The sequence below is a fragment of the Accipiter gentilis genome, chromosome 18 (assembly GCF_929443795.1).
Source record: "Accipiter gentilis chromosome 18, bAccGen1.1, whole genome shotgun sequence".
In the NCBI taxonomy this organism is placed as follows: Eukaryota; Metazoa; Chordata; class Aves; order Accipitriformes; family Accipitridae; genus Astur; species Astur gentilis.
In genome coordinates this window covers 12,738,806-12,755,986 of record NC_064897.1, presented here as the reverse complement: position 1 = coordinate 12,755,986, position 17,181 = coordinate 12,738,806, and positions in this window count along the sequence as shown.

Sequence of the window (17,181 nt, the reverse complement as noted above, 5' to 3'; positions counted from 1 at the left end):
CTGGATTCTTTCTTTTTAAACAAGTGGGGAGGTGGGGAAACATAAAAGGATGTCAAGAGACATTCTGCTGACAGTGAGCAAGTTCATGTGTAATGACTTATTAAATATTTTGCTCTGCCTCCATAATCGAGCTATCGTGCAGTATTGCTGCCTTTTCATTGCGCTGTGCAGTCACGTATGAATTTCATGTTCTCACTGACCAGATACATGTGCTGCCTCATTCAAATAACATTTGATTGGCTTGTATACCCTTAAGAAAGGAGGATAATAGATACGAAGAATTCTTTTTAAATAGTCTTGTGCTCATCTGTTAGTTTCATTGTAGCTGTTCCTTCTACAGTTGTTGAGAGTTTGCCATTGATTTGAAGACTGAGGATTTATGTTACAGTCAGATCTTGGAGTCTGAGATCTGACTCATGTAAAACTCTGGATTTCTTTGCTCACACATTATATACATAGTCTCTCAAGTTGTACCATAGGCTGCATAGGTCAATTCTGTGGTGGCTGGAATTTTTTTTCATGTTTTTACTTCTCATTGACTAGTTAGTAATAGCTTTTAAAATGAACAGATGAGGATAAAGTTGAATGTATGCTGTAAGAATTCCAAAGAGCTGGTTTTGGGGTGAAAGGTGGTCGCTATCTTAAACTGCATTTATTGTTGTTCAGCAGTGAATTATTGTGGAGGAAAAGTGCAAAACAAAAGCTTTATCTTGGTTAATGCCTCGTGGGTAATCTACTAGAAACTGTGCAAACTGCACATTGTAGTTTCTGATGTATTTTTCTCCTTGGAGTCCTCGTCCTCTTTTTTTTTTTTTCTTGGCTAATATATTTGTTAATTTTAATCTTAGAAGGTATTTCATAATTTAGTAACCATTACGTGCATTCCAATGGGAGCAGATTTCAGCAATAGAAGATACTCTAAGCTGGAAGATGGTAAGTAGATGTCAAGACATGCAGCCACATGCTGTGCCGTTTAAGGAAAGTATAAACGATGTTCCTGTCCCACCCCACTGTTCTCCGAGATGCTAGGAACCCACACCTCACAGTATGCATTTCCATTATCTGTGCGTTTTAGGTTCAAATTTAATTTCATAGCAATCTGTAGCCAAAAGGTGGCAGCAATCTACCACACTATGAATACGCATAAATACATCACTTTCTGAAGTGATATTACTTAAGGTGTTCACTTGCTTTTCTAAACCAGTCTCATGCAATTTGTTGCCTTTGTTGATATAGGGTGGAATTATGTATTATTGTTTTAACAGCTCCCCTAACTGTCTTACTGGTTGTTCTGTATCTCAGATATTGCAGAGAACAGAAACTGCCTTCTCTTTTAATAAAACTGACTAGTAAAAGTGAAAATACTTTAATGAAATGTTTTATTTCATTATCTGAGACCTGGAAAGTTTGAGCATTATCAAATTCTGTAAAATGTGGCTGGGTAGTTATGGTGCTTCGTCACCTTCTCTTAATTAACTTTTCTTTGCCAGTGATGCCCAACATTATACTTTTGACCACCTGATTATCTTCCTAAAGGGACACAACAAGATGTTTATGGAGTTCTGTATTTATTGTCCAAGTAAGTTGCGTATCAAACTTTCTTGTTTAGGTAATCAGATCGGGGTTTTTTTTGTTTGTTTGTTTGTTTTTCCCCCTCCCCTAAGTAAAAAATCTGGCAATTTCGGCATGGATTTAAAAACAAAACAACTTTCAATTTCTGCCAATTGCAAAACCTTTCAGATTATTATTCACCTTAGGAGATGAGAGAAAAACGCTGCTAGAATCAGGATCACAGTTTCTTTTGTATCTGAGTAGTCCTTTCAGAGGGAAAATGAAATTTTTGTTTATAAAATGAGTAGCCATGTTCAAGGCAGGATTAAAGCAAACTTGCTAAACTCAGAGCTGCAGTTGCTCTCAGAGTTGTCCAACAGCAGCATTGAAATGATGGCAGCAAGATGCACCAAACCTTTTGTGCTGGTAGTTATAGAACTTCTCTGAAGAAAACCCTTTTTCCAAAAAGTGGCATTAGTCAGTTTGCTTTCTACTGTATTTCTTGTTTGGATGCCCCAAAACTTCGCTATGCATCTACTGTTTTGCAGTAATCACCTACATAACTTTGTTCTATAGTAAATGAAAGATGATGCAACATGGTTCTGTTCCCAGTAGGAAAGGGAATTACTTTGCATCTATCCGTGAGTGGTGCAAGATAATGCAGCAAACGCAGAGCTGTTGAAGTACGCTGTCTTGCTTGCTGGTGCTTCAAGCCTGAAATTTTAAGCTGATATCTCAGAAACTATCTTGCATGGCCAGATGTGGAAGAACATAGCAGTGGATGGGCTGTGCTCCACACCTAGCCCAGGAATTGTAGAACCTGAGCCTTATTTCATACCAGATCTTTTGGTTGCAGCCCTCTTTCCTTCATTTGGCGGTTGCCTAGAAAGCGACTGGCTTCTTATCACCCTCTCTGTAGCTTTCCAGGGATTTTGATAATGCCATTGTCAAGCTTCTGGTGCACTGTACGCATTCTTATAGTGTTAGGCTCTTTGCAATCTCAGGTAGAGATCAGTACATTGGGTACAGTTGGGTCATACTTTCTAGTCACAACAATGAAGGCTAAAAATATACGAGTAGATTAATGGCAGATAAGTCTGACGTGAAGGCAATCCCTTGACCTAGGCTTAACTCTCACTATTGCTATGGCAAGGACTTGCAAGGGGAAGGTGGTAAGATGGCAATTTCTTACCTAGCGTCTTTGTTTCTGCAGATCCAGTTCTTTATTTGATGGTGAGTAAACATGAGTTTGCATTTTTTTGGCAAACATCTCAGCTGTGTAAGAATTTGTTGAGCCAAATTCAGTGTTGCTGTTCAACTCAGTAGTCATCCAAAATGGGAGCAAAATACTGCCAAAGCAGAAGTATAGAATTTCTGTACTTGTTCTGCCATGATGTGAAAGGCAACAGATGATTAACTGAATGAAATTAGAAATAATAATGGGATAGCGGTAAATGAGTCACAGTTAAAAATTGGATTTGGATGCTTTGGGGGATTCTTTTCCAATGATTTAAAGCTTTTTTTTTTCTTGGCCATGTCTGTCTGTGTGAAGTAAGTTGTTTTCTAATGATCCATGTGGTTTTGAGTTCATGTTTGTGTTAGAAAGGTGCTCATCAGAAGTTACAGAAGAAATCAGATTGTCTTTTGGTTGGAATCCATCACGCAAGTTGTTTTTTCTATTTCTACAAACTGTCTAGTCAGCATCCTTGCCAAAGCATAAGGTGCATGTACTCTGCGTGGTTCCCCTCCCTGTCCCCAACAGTAGTCATCAGCAAATAATCTTTAGGTTTTAAAACACTAGTTTTATAACTTGGGTAGCTATTCATTGTTTATCCCTGAGGTACCTCCTGACTGTAAGTACACAAGCAAATGCTGAGTAACTAAGTCATTACTTGCATGTGTGTCACAAAGCCTAATGTCATTTCATGCAAGTGGTGATTTGAGTCATAATTATGTGTTTCCATGGTCCTTAACTATGTGTTTTGTATGATGTACTGTGGACTTTATAGCGAGATCTATTTTGTTGTAGTTTGCATAGCTAAAAGGAGCACAGTATTCCTAATTTTTTTGTTTTAACAAACAAATCCACTGGTTGATGCGTGATGTACGCGTGACAGGAATCTGGCAAGTGGTGGCGAGTATGTCGCTAGATACTGGCTGCCTATTTAGGAAAGGTTCAAGCTTTCATGGAGCTTAGGAAACTGTCTTGGAGCTACAAGTCAGTTATTGGTGTATCTTTCTTGTGCATTGTCACCATTTGTTTTCAATTATGGATGACTTTTTCCAAAGCTGATTTCATTCCAAGCAGTGCCTAAGCATGAGGTCAGTGAGGAGAAATGATTGCTTGGGCAGGTTTTATCTTTCCAGTGGTTAATTTATCACCTCTGTAAATAAAAGACAATCCGGGCTCTGTGTTCTTCTATATTTCTTTGTTAAACCCCTGCAATGCCGAAGAGTAGAGATGGGCAAGTTATTCTGCAGTCCTATATGAACAAAATTGCCAAATGATAATCCCATTTTTATTCCAGATGGATGAGGTGATCCATTTTGCATCCACCATAATTACAGTTTATGAAGCAGCCAACTCGATACACAAGCTGCCATCTGCACTTCATCCGTTCCTTTTATAATAAGGGACAAAGTTTTAGCTGTCAGTCGCACAGATGATGTCTTTTGAGTGATTGTATATTTTCAAAGTAAAAGTCCAAAAGTCAGCACGTCCTTCTGTTCTTGCGTGCGCTTTCTTCCTCTTTCCCCCTTTGTTAGATCACTTGGCTCCAGTTTGGGGGCTTTTTTGCTCTCTTGCCATGAAAGAAGCTGTGCTGTTTTGTCACTGAAAAGGGGCACCCACAAGAAAGGAACAAATGGTTCACAGGTAAAAAGCATAAAAGGTGGCCTGATATTGCCAGTTTACTTCCAAGCTGACCTTCATTAGATTTCCAGTGCTAAAGCATCATCCCTACCTGGAGGCTTTTCAGGGCAAATCGGGTTGGGGGAGGAATAGAGTAAAAACAATTAATATGCACCCTCCGTTGGTGTCCAGCAGTTTCTTCTTCATAGACTGTCACAACTCACAATATCGCTACTCCAAATTCTTCCTTATGTTTCGCTGCTGCTGCAGTCCTCCGTGTTGCCTCAGACTCCTTTTCTCTGGCTCAGCTGTGCTGTGGTTTCCCAAGACACCAGTGACAGCAAGGGATTTGGAGGCAGAAGACCTAGGTTCTGTTTCTGCTTGGTTTAGGGAACTTGCTGGCAATGGTTGCTTACCCTTCCCTGCTTTGGCAATTATAGGAGCACCTCACCTAAGCATGGCATGTTTGCCAAAGTTGATAGGATTTCTGTCCAAATGATGACCGAGCAAAAGCGTGAAGATTTGGTCTCGAGATTGACATTGCAAAGTAAAAATGAGGGGAAGAGTGAAGGAATATGCTTCTTACAAGCTTCTTATATCCACAGCTGCTTGAAACATTAATTTTGCTCATTAATAGTGGATATAAAAATGTGTTTTCAAGCATCCAAAATTATTTTGCTGTTTCATTCCAGCTCAATTTTTACACTACAAAAATCAGAAGGGGTTCCTGCTTTACTTTTAAAAGTGTTGCCAAGAAGAAGCTACACTTACAAGTGTTGAAATACAACAGAAATGTGATGTAGTGGATTTGTGTGTGAGAAATTTCTTCACTGATGCACAATTGACCTCAGAAATCCATCTTTAAAATAAATTGAGACCCAACACTTCAGTAATGTTCAGATGGTCTACATCTGATAATTTATATCTTTATTGATTAGCATACACAGCTTTTTCCACGTTAATTTTCTAAAATGTTTCGATGAAGGAGAACCCATTTAGTCTAAGCTTCCCACAAAAGAGGGCAGTTTTTGTGTACTGTTTCAAACCAGTTTTATCAAGGAGCGGCTAGAGAAACTTCCATGTTATTCACAGACAAAGGAATAAAATGCCTCCTCTGTGTTACATGAGATCAACTATCCTAACTGTTCAGGTTAACCTAATCCTACCTGAAGAGAATTAATGTGTAATCACCTGAATGCTTTGTGATAAATGGCTGGAATGGTAGTCTCTAAAGATGGACCTCTTTTGCTAGTGCATCTAGATCTGGAAGAGTGAATTTGCCCAAAAGCTTACACTGATGTAAGAGATGAATTCCTTGTAGTCACTTTTGTGCAGCGGCACCAGGGGTTTTCTTCAGCTAGATGTATGTGAGAAAGAACATCAAGCCAGGCTGAAAAGTGGCTGCGATAAATATGCTGTTGTGCTTACATTGGTAGGTGAGTTTAACTTGTATTGGTGCGTTGTACTGGTAAAACTTTTGTTTTCTCAGTGTAAAGGCAGCTTATAGTTCAAGTGTATTAAACCATACAATATTTGATGTCTGTGAGTCTAGATGCTGTATTTCTTTTAAAAAAGGAAGGACACTTCTAGAGGTAAAGGGGAAACAGAAAAGGGCTAGAGCCTGAAGAAGTCTCTGTATCATCACTGAGGGGGGAAAAGCACCCACAAACCATATTAAAATGGCAACCTATTTTCCTATTAATGCCTTAAGCTGCCTCTCGGTTGCCCCACTGGTCAGGGGACTCAGTTACCTTTGTGTGAACTTCTGGGTTCTGGCATCATCAGTCGTTTTGCTACATTCCTGGTCTGTTTAATACTGTTAGATAAATGACCCCAAATGACTCCAGTCTTCTGGACCTGTTCACTATTATTAGCAAGGTTCCATGAGAAATACAGGGGCTGATGCATTAAGCGAGTCTTTCGGTAAACACAAGTTATCGGAAAGTCCTGTTTTAGCAGCAGAGAGTACAGCGTGTCTAGGACTGATGCTTGACTTAGCCGTACTAGTATTTCTAAATTAACAAAGTTCTCACTGTGTTAATACTGTTTTATCAGGCAGCTGCCTTTGAGACGATTATGTGAAAGGAAAAATTTTGTAAGTTTTCTTCAGTGCAGGCTTAGTTTTCCAGCCTTGAGATAGTGATGGATTAACTAGTCTTAGCCCGAAGTGTGCGTGCGTGAATGAAAGACGTAGGCTCTAATGCATGAGTAAGGGTAGGTTTAGTAACGATTAGCAGACTGCTGCTGGTTATAACATAGCAATAAAATATGAGGCATTGGAAATTGCATCTCCCTGTAGTATAAGAGCAAACCATGAGGTCAAATAAGGTTTGAAACCAGGTTGTAAAAGAGCTAGTACAGAAACTACGCTTAAACATACTGGTAGTTCTGTGATAAATGTCTCTCCCTCTGAATGATACTTGTCTTCTTGATTGCACTGAAAGCATATATGCAAGCAGAGCACACAACTTTTCCTTGTGTCTAGGTTCTTAAAAGGTGGTACAATGCTTAGTTCCTCAGCTGCAGATCAGAAGGCCCCAAGTTTCATTTTCTGTCTTTACATGAATTTGTTTGAGTACCAAAATCAGCCTAGCTGCTTGGCTCTGCTGGCTACTGCCTTCTGATTCTTGTTCTGATGGGTCAGCGGTGCTAAGAAACGCTTTGGAGACCTCAGTGTTACCAGGTTTGGTGTCTTTGTTGGTGTAAGTTCTGTGGGTCAACTTCTGCCACCCTCCCCTCCTTCAAGGTTCACTGGTTTCCAAAATACAGCTTCAGTCTTTGCGGTAACCAGGAGTTTGGTGCTTAGCTGGACCTAATTAGTAACATGTCCTGCTTACCTTGTCTGCATGCCCGGTGGTGTAGTTGTATTCATGACATACCTACCTGATCAGAGGGTTGGCACAGAGCGTCTGTTAGACTGCATGTCCTTAATGGAAATTCCTTACAGACTATCATTAAACAACTTAACTTGCCCTGCCATTTACTTCCCTATACCCTTTCCTTCAAATTTGGTTTCTTGTCCAGTGTGTGTTTAAAAGACTGAGGATTCAACAAAAATTATTTTCCCCTTTCAACTGCTGCTCTCCCTTGTTTAGTCTGAAGAAAAATTTCTGCAGTAAGTCAGTTCTGAGCATCTAGTCACAATAATCATGCCTACATACAGTTCATATGGCTAAGTCATATTTTGTGTACCTGACCTTATGACAGAAATCAAGCTCTGTAACCGGTCATTTTATTGTACACAAAATTTAAAGACCTATATACAGGATATTACATGAAATGGATAAAGTATGAGACTGGCTGTAGTTAGATATCACTTCAATGCCTCTGAAGTCAAGAGCTAAACTAAGGAGAGTGTTTTCAGGTAGACGGGTTTCATCATCCCCCAAAGAATGACTATGCATTATTTAAATTGAATATCAGATGTGCTTTAATATACTACTGGGATTTCCAAAACAGCCATAAGTCCGTAAAACTGCTAACAGATAAAGCTGCCTGTTGATCTCTTAAACTTTATTTTGCAATATGACATAGTTGATAGAGAACAGGATATTCTGTATTTATTTGCATATAATATGAAACAGATATGTATTATATATACGTTATTATATACAAAGAATGTATATACCATGCTTATCAGTGTCTCTGGCATTTTGATTGATAACAGTATACTATGCATGTCATAATATGGATAAATTTTGAGGAAAACCAATGAGAAATTAAATTATATTTAAAACTGCACACTGCAGGAGGGTCAGCTGTGCTGCGAAGGAAAAACAAATCATGCATGTTTGACTTTTCTTTCATATTCCTCATTTATTTATTAGGGGTTTAGAGGTTTTTGTGTGTTTTTTCTATTGTTTAGTGTAAACATCTTGGGTACTGCTGGTGCTGCTTGGACAGGTCTATTCCTAAGCGTGATAAAATTAAATATAACAGGGTAATATGGGGTTTTCAGAAGTGGTAGTCAATGGCTGCGTAATTTGTTGTGAATCTTCTTGCATGAAAACCTCATTTAATTAGGTTTTCCTTTCTCCATCTATCTGCTTAGTTGCTTTAGAGCTACAAGACGGAATTGTGTGTCAGGCTGCTCAATCCCATCCTGGGTAAAACGTTTACTGGTTAGAGTCCATGTTTTCCCTGATTTCTCTATTTTCAGTGCCAAAGTGTAAAGCCGTTGTTCTATGAGAAGGAGCAAGATTAATGCTTTTAAATTAAGGAGATGGCATGATGTGATGTCTTGGATAGAAAGTGCATATTTTTTCTGGTGGAGTACCAAAAGTTTGACTTTTATGAGAGGGGTTTTTTTGTTGGGTTTTTGTTTGGTTTTTTTTTGAGGGCAGATGAACCCCAACCCAAAGAGCGTGAAGGAAAAGTCCTGATCTTCCTAGGAAACTTTATGTGAACAGAAATCCCAGCAACCAAATTCTGTGCAGCTTCACTGGGGACTTTTAATGTAAGCTGTTGAATGGTGTAACTTTATTAATTGCAGCTAATACGCTTGTAACCAGGTATTTTTGGGTATTTGTGTGGAGGAGAAGCTTTCTCATAGGCACCTGAGACCTGATCTGAAAATAAGGCCTTTGGATGGGCCAGCATCTGTTGAACACAAGGATCTTCAGAGGATTGTGTGAGTGTGGAAGGCAAGGAAGTGCACATATGGAAGAGGAGGTGGAAGTGAGATCCATCAGCATTATCTCTCTGGTAAGTAGTAAGATTGAGCAGCTGAAAGCAATCTTAATTGTCAGTAGACAAGGTTGCCTTCAGACCACTGGTACAGGTGAAAATGAGTACTTGGCAGACTCATGGTATTTAGTCTCACGTAAGTTCATATAGGAGAGAAGTTGTATGTAACCCTGAGGGCTGCTGTTTTAAACCCCACTTAATTTGCAAAGTCAAGCTCTGAACATTAAATCTGTTGTTCCTGTTTTATCAGAGTAAACTTAATTCCTCTTGTGCAATGCACTGAGATTCGGTTTTGGTTTATGGTATTACAAACAATTTTTAGCTATACACTCTGGTAGTGGGAGGTGAGCCTGTAGCCCTACAATATTAAATGTGCTCCAGTAATTAGAACTAAAAGAAGGATGCTACTGGTTTTGTTCCTAAAATAATGCATGATTTTTTAATATTTTTTTTAATGTATTCCCAGTTATAGGTGAGACATCAGTGGAGAACTGAGTGTTAGGAGTCCTTGGTTATGTTCTAGGCTTTGGGAAGGGGATGTGGTATTGTTTCCAACAAGAATTGCATGCAACCATAGGCAAGCTATTCAGGTGTGAATGTTTGTTCTGTACGTGCCTTGGGGATGCTTTGACTTTGCACTGTCATATTGCAGGTGTAGGTTGTTCTAGGGAGAATTACAAGCCCTTGTTCAAACAGTGGTGATGGTGAAATGCAAAAGTGCTACTGGCAGCCTGAGGATAAGGTAAAAATACGGGATCACTGCAGGTTTTGGCACTTCCCCTCAGCAACAGCCGTTTATCTGGAAAGTGTGTGTCAGCAGGAGAAAGAAGGGGTCTCATGAAATTTTATCTTTCTTTTACAGAGGATGCCAGGTGTTTGACACTTGGCAAATCTGGAGTCACTGAGGTTCTGTAGTGGGGGCAGGAGACTGTCCCGGCCAATATCATTGTAGGCTTGGATGTTTCAAAAAATGGGGGGGGGGGGGGGGGGGGGGCAGGGAAGGTGCCAAAACGAATCAAAATGCACTGGGGTGTGGAGTGCCCAAAGCAAATTTAATTTTAAATGGCTTCTTTCATTCAGCTTTCTCCTTCTTGAGCACTTAACTTGCTTTTACTCTTACTTATATTCTGTTTCTTTTTCCTATCTTTTTGGGAACTATATTCAGTTTTTGCAAGCATGATTTAGTGTTTTCCACTGTCATAAAAGAGGCTGGTTTACGAATCGGACCACCCAAGTGTGGACTATTATGTCAAATAGGATGGTGCGGGAGGTCTGGGCTTGCTGCTTTTATTTATTTATTTATAGCTTTGGAGGTGAGTATAGTTCCCAGGAGGTTTCCAAAGCTCTGTGGAATGGGGAGTTTATTTCAATTCACCTCCAGCTAATGGATGCAAGCCCAAGAGCTTCAGTTGCTTTTGATCCAACTGTGACTCCAGTTGTTTTTCTTTCAGTCTAGGAATTTTTTTAAGCAGCTCTATGACAATGGTACCTCTGTTTCATTCTAGCGGGACATGCCAATAATTCCATTCTTCAGATGCACAAAAGAGGCTTTTCAAGAAAAATAGTTATTCAAGTAGAAGTCGGTGTGGATCTCCTGGTAAGTGTGCAGAAGCCCCAGCTGCAGTGGTATTACAGTCTTCTGAACACTGACGTCCTTCGGAGCACACGTGTCTCCCTGTGCTTCTGTTCAGGATCTGTGACCTTGACAGAGTTTGATCCTACCACTCTTGAAAACAGGATGGAAGCTGAAGAGTCTCTCATCTGCTGCTGTTTGTTTCATCCTCAAACTTGTTAAGAATTTTTCTTTTTCTAAACTTCAGGTGCTCCAAAAAACTGGAGGGGAGCAGAGAATGAGAGACTGTATATACTAGTGACTAATAAGGTGGATGGAAATCCACTCAACTTAAACCCTATTCATTGTGCAAAGGCTGTCATAACCTTAGTCACAGGACATCCCTCCTGTTTCAGAAAAGGAAACATCTGTGACAAACAGTCGATCTGGTTAGTTACTAAACTGCACCCAAAAATTGTGCTGTAAGGCTCAAAAGAACATGTTTGGTAGCAATCAAATTCTGCCAAGACTCATGCAAGATCAGAAGAGAACCTAAATGAAATCATTACGTTCTCCTGTGTACCACCTCCCGGGCTAACCAGCAGTTTGTACACTACTTCTCTACTGGAAGGAAAGGGTCTTATATTCCTGTTTGTGCTGCTACAGTGTAGATAAAAGGCAAATATTTGTAAAAAATGCTACAATGAACAATGACTCCAACTGTGGCTACAGCAGTCATCTGGGGAGCAATCACCTACCTAAATGTAGGCATTTGGTATGCTTTCTAAGCTATAGGGTATTTGCACAGAGCTGGCAGAGATGATGCAGATCCTATGGCAGACCTTGCTCCTTCTGTAGCAATAGCTGCAAACCAGGTGGGTCACACTATGATGTCTAGAATTTCATGAGACACTTGAGATTTCGTCACCTAAAATACTCCCCTGATAACATCTAGGGTTAAAAGGAAAAAAGACATTGAAGATGGGAGAGCACTCTTCTAGGGAAAGAGCTCTTCCCAGTTTCATGAATGAGATGCTTCCCTTGTTCAATAACTTGAGGGCAGTACTGAAAGCGTTGCCTCTGTGCTGTCAGGTATTGGTCCTCAGGAGGACACAGAATAATGTAATTTACCTATCACTTCCCAAGTAAGGAATGGCCACTCATCCTTTCTTTTCTCTTCTGTTTACTCCCTGTATACTAGTCTCTTTGCAAAGGCAATAGGTTTAATGTGGGATGTTTGAGAAGCCCATTAAGGTCATACCAGAGCTGATCTGGAAATGTTATCTGTTGCTCTTCATGTGGGAAGAAGTTGTAGCCAGTTTTACTCAACTACCTTCTTTCTTCCATGCTCTGGAGGAGTCTGGTTCCTTTCCCTCTTCTTTTTAAAGACGTTATCCTTAAAACTGGCTATTTTGCTTCATTTTAGAGAGAGATTCCACAGGAGGAGATTGGTTAAGTATATTTGTGTTTGTACACATATGAATTTATATGTGTACATATACGACTGAAGATATGTATGTAAAGGGGCAACTTCATATCATGTATCCTCAGGATTGTTTTTTAACTCTGAGCTTGCAGGAAATGCATATACTTTTACACAGCTGAGACTTACCAGAGAGCAAAATTATTACAAAATATATGTCTATCTGCACCTACATAGCAGGGAGTTAGCAGCATATTACAGTATGAAACTAAATAAGCTTCACTTCTGTTGAATTTATGTTCTCTACTTGTTTGTGTCTCAGGTGGTGTCTAAGTTGAGAAGATGACACTTCTTTCACCTATTAACAGCTCCTTTTCTGTTCATTCATCAGATATCCTTCCAAAAGAAACCAGTATGTGGGGAGGAGCAGGCGGAGGAAATAATGCATACTTGGACCTCGACTCTCCAAGAGTCAGTAAGACAGTAAGACTTGTGAATTTGCCCAGACTTGAGCAATAGGACCTACCCTGCTTGAATCCATGGTTTAGAAACATTCTCAGGAACCTACAGTAAGCTAATGCTTGTTCTGTTGTGTGAGGGTATTGCACTTTTTTCTTCTCTTCAAAATGGCAGTAACAACAACAAAAATTCAGCTGAGAAAGCACTACTTTAGATAATGGCTGTAATGTGAATAAACCTATCAGATGTGACTAACAATCTGGTCTGTTCTGACCTTACTAGTCCATCTGCTTATCAGACTTCAAGATTTTTAAGCAGTAGAGCTTGGACTTAGTTTGGTTATTCTTTTCCAAAGTGTCTCATTACATATAAGGACATAAGTATACAGTATAAGGACAATCTGATGGTCCTTGTGGCACTCACTAAAAGATGGCACTGAATGTGGCACCTCAGCACTGCTGATGTCTAAGATGGAGTTGGTTTTTGTGACCATAGTGTCATCCAGGATGTTACGGGGTACCAACTGGAAAGCTTGTTCACTGCTGAAGCTCTTGAATACTTCTGTGAAAATACTTTGGTCTTTTGTGTATCTCACCTGAGGTACACTTACTCAGCAAGTTCTAGTATGCAGCCACTGATACTGTGTCTACTGTTATTGGACACTGTCCAAATATTTCAGGAATTTAATGTTCTTGGTGACTTGTGAAACTCAATCCATCACACTTGCATGGTGTTCTTGGTGTCCTTCTGAAGAAGTGATACCAGATGCGTAGGCAGATAAGTTGAGCAACTCTGTGGAATTAAGCAATCTGTACTACTAGATCAGATAATAAATGTACAATATTGCACGTCCCATCTGCATTTAACTGTGCAAGGTTGGTTCCCCTTGTGCTGAGGGACCCGTGACTTGCAGTGGGATCTGTGCTGACTTCTCACTGAAGGAGGGATAAGTTACCTTGTAGTAAATTGTGACAGTTTGAGATGCGTCTGCTGTGGAACCCAGAACCTGTCTCTGCTCTTGGACTTCCAGATACTTTGAAGTTCAGTCAAAAGACTTCTAGAAGAGTCATGTTGCACCCTTGATACCTCTCTCGTGGGAGGAGGAAACAGAGTGGGACGTGTTTGCCGCATGATGGACCAAAGTTTTCAACATATTCTGGGCTTCCCCCACGAGAGGGACAAACATCAGTCATGAGATCTATGCTCACTGGTCACTCAGTGTTATTACTGGTAAGCTAAGTGACCTTTCTTTATTCTGTAAACACTTTGGGCATCATGTATATTTTGATTTCAGAGTACTGGAGTTCAGAGACACTAGTATCATTTATGGGGTCTGTAGGATTTACTGACATTGTTGCAACTGGCTTGCAAAGCTGCTGTTATCCTATTTCTTAGATATTTCTGGGATCACTGTCTTAGTATTAAGCATAGGCACCAGCTGAGTTAGAAATTAGTAACACCTGAATACACAGAAGGCAGGAAAACGATGAAATGGGAAGAAAATGTCAAGGGCCCAATCCTTCTTAGTCTAGGATGCAAGCCATTTCAATGGGGGTCTTGTTCGGCGAGTGAGATGCTTGCAGGATCAAGTCCTAAGCTGTCCAAGAGCATGTGCAAAGCTTTGAAGAGGCACTGTTTTAAGCTGTTCAGTTCCAGAGTAGCAATGTGTTGTGTGATTGTATTCCAGCCACTGATGCAAGTGTATATTACGAGGGAAAAACTGCCAGCAGCACTTGAAGGCGAGTACCTAGGCCTACAGTGTGTGAGGCAGAACAAACATCCCCTTTTTCCAATCAAAACATGTCAATCAATTTGAACTTTTTTTTATAAACTATCCTCTTTCTTCAAATAATCTTCTACGCAGGAGCTCAGAGCAGCAGTATTGTCTGGAGGCATCGTGGCTATACAGTGCACAAGCCATTGCCATAAAGCAACGTGTTCGTTGCAGCTTGGGGAGCGATGGAGGTGGTAAGTAGACAGCTGTGCTAAGACTTTGGAACCCTGTGGCTGGCTGGTGGTCCTGCCGCGGCACTGGTATCACCTGGTCGATGCTGCGGGCTGTGTGGTGCCATCAGCACCGCCGGCAGCTCCCCTTCGCTGACCTCGAGGTGCCGAGTGAGGAGATGCCGGCTGGTCACAGCTCAGCCCCGAGAGCACATTCCTGCTTTCAACCACCAGAGTTTGACCCGGATCGACCTTGCTTGTTTCAACTCTCTCTGTCTCGGAGGTCCCGAATATATAAACCCTTTAAGGGTTGGTTTGTTAAGGTCCTGAGAGCTCTAGCCTAATTCTGCTCTGATGTTTTGGGATTGTAGGGTAACTGGAAATTATGGAGAAGGGCTGCTTTTCTCGTGACGAACCAGTGTTGTTAACTCCGTTTCCATGCATCTGAAAAGACAGCAGGCAGATTCCTTTTGCGTGTTGGCGAATTAGTCTCATCCTGTCCAGAAAACCGCAAGTGCTCATGTCTTATCAGGATCAAGCCCTTGATTTCTGACTTGTGTTGATGGAAGAACAGAGCTTTGCTGTAGACCAGTGGGGATGGTAGTTGTTTACTATCCTGTGCTTTTTTTTTGCGTGGTCTCTCCACTGGCTCAAGCTCTGGATCAGACCCTCTTGGAGCCCGCATGAGATGCACCTGCTGTGTGTGTAGGTGCCAGGAAGACTCTTTGGACAGAAGTGAATTTCACCTTGGGTGAAACTACATGATGCGTGTATTCTCTGGCAATAAAACCGGCAGTTAATCAGTCTTTTCCTCACCCTGTGGTTACAACGGGTGGATGTTTGGCAGCAGGCTGTTTTACACGCCCCTGAAGTTCAGCCCTGACCCTGTAAATTAATGGGAGCTACAGCACTGTGGGATCCAAGTTATCGTCTAGCTGGACACATCGATCCATTTTTCTTGGACTCTTAATCAACTGCGATGTTTGATGTGTAGATGACTTAAGTTTGCTTTAAAAAATAGATGTTTTGAATTACCTTTTATCTTGTACAAAGTGGAACTATTTGCCCAACCCCGTGGTTGCCATAGAGACTTGTTGCAAACAATGGATATAAGTGTAAGCTTAGTAGGAGGAATGTCCAAAGGACAAGTATGTGAGTGTTGAAAATGGAAAAATGCAACATCTGTCAAAGAGTAGGAGAATATTTGCAATATTTCAATTTTATTGTATACTGGTTACAGGCCTCTGGAACCTTGGGCAAGCACCTGGCATTTGTATTTTTTCCTGAAGGCCATTAGGTGTTTTGGTCGACATTTAATCCATCTCTTCCTCTCTAAGCCCCGAGACTGCCTTGTTTGAAGGCAGAAAAAATCTGCTTGTTTTGGACGACATGGGAGAAAGTTAATTCTTAGTGTTTGGGAAACAGAAACCCAAACCTTGGAGTTCTGTTTTGGATTTTATTTGGGATTGTAGGCTCTGTAGCATTTGCCTGATGTAAAGGCCTCTGCACTTGTCGTAGTTTTAATATTAGTATGTAAAAATTAAAGGTCGCAGTTGTTGTTAAGCTTTCATTTATAAAACAGTTAAAGGTGGTTATCTAGTATATTCTAGATGTTTATAAAAACATAGAATTTGTTATATAGGCTTATAAGCCTATTATTAAAACATCTGTGAACCATTTGATACTACTCATTGCAAATAGAATATTAAAGGATACAGCAATAATGTGCGGTCAACTTGGGATCCCAGTCCTTTAATAACCTTTGCCCAGCTGGAGCTTTTAAGTTCATGCATTTCCCTACTAATACTTCTCAATTGCTTCTAGAGAGAAGTCCCAACAGAAGCTGGGATCTGTTGGCATGAATCTATTTCAGTGGAGGCTTAGGTGTTTCATTCCTTTCTTGTGCGTACATCTACATGCAGTGGAAAATAACAGTTAGCCAGCAAGGTCTAAGTTTTCTCAAATGCTTAAATAAGAAATAAATAATGACCTTCAGTCTGTATGGGAGAGGATTACCTAGCGGCTACGGAAATGATTGTAGCTACCTTAAAATCAACTCTTGGATTTTATTACTATTTTTTTAAAAAAAAGGTAGCAGAAAGGTGGTGGTGGTGTTTTCAGAGCTGTAGCATGGATACTACCTAAACTTTTCCTTTTTGACTATGTATGCGAAAGGTCTATCTTTCTGCTGGCTTCTGTGTTTAAAAAATTTGTAGCTGCTGTTATTCTCCAGCTAATTAGATCCTTGAAGTTTTCAATCAGATTTAATTCTGCAGGCTTTGAAAAGGAGGAGGAACTTTATCTTCAGGCAGATCTGGAGGGTATTTTTGAAGCCCACCTAGAACCCTGTTAAGCCTAGTGAAAGAAGGGCTGCGAGGAGACCATCAGTAAGTACAGGAGTAGCAGGTAGCAGGGTGCCCCTTCCAAGCACAGCTAGCGATAATTTAGGACTGGGGGGGGGGAAGGGGGGAAGCATATCACGGGGTGGGGTTTGGGCAAAACCTGCGTAAGTGGTGTATCTAGCTAAAATTAGTGTTTCACAGGAAAGGTGCACAGCTGAAGCGCCATAATTTCAGGATCATCACCCGATTGCAGTAGGTTATCTTGTTACATGCCACCACCCTCATCTTCTGTCTCCACCGAATTTACACATGAATAAACTGCGTGGCTCCTGTCTGGCAGGGAGGGGATCGGAAAATCCTCCTTTTGGGCTCC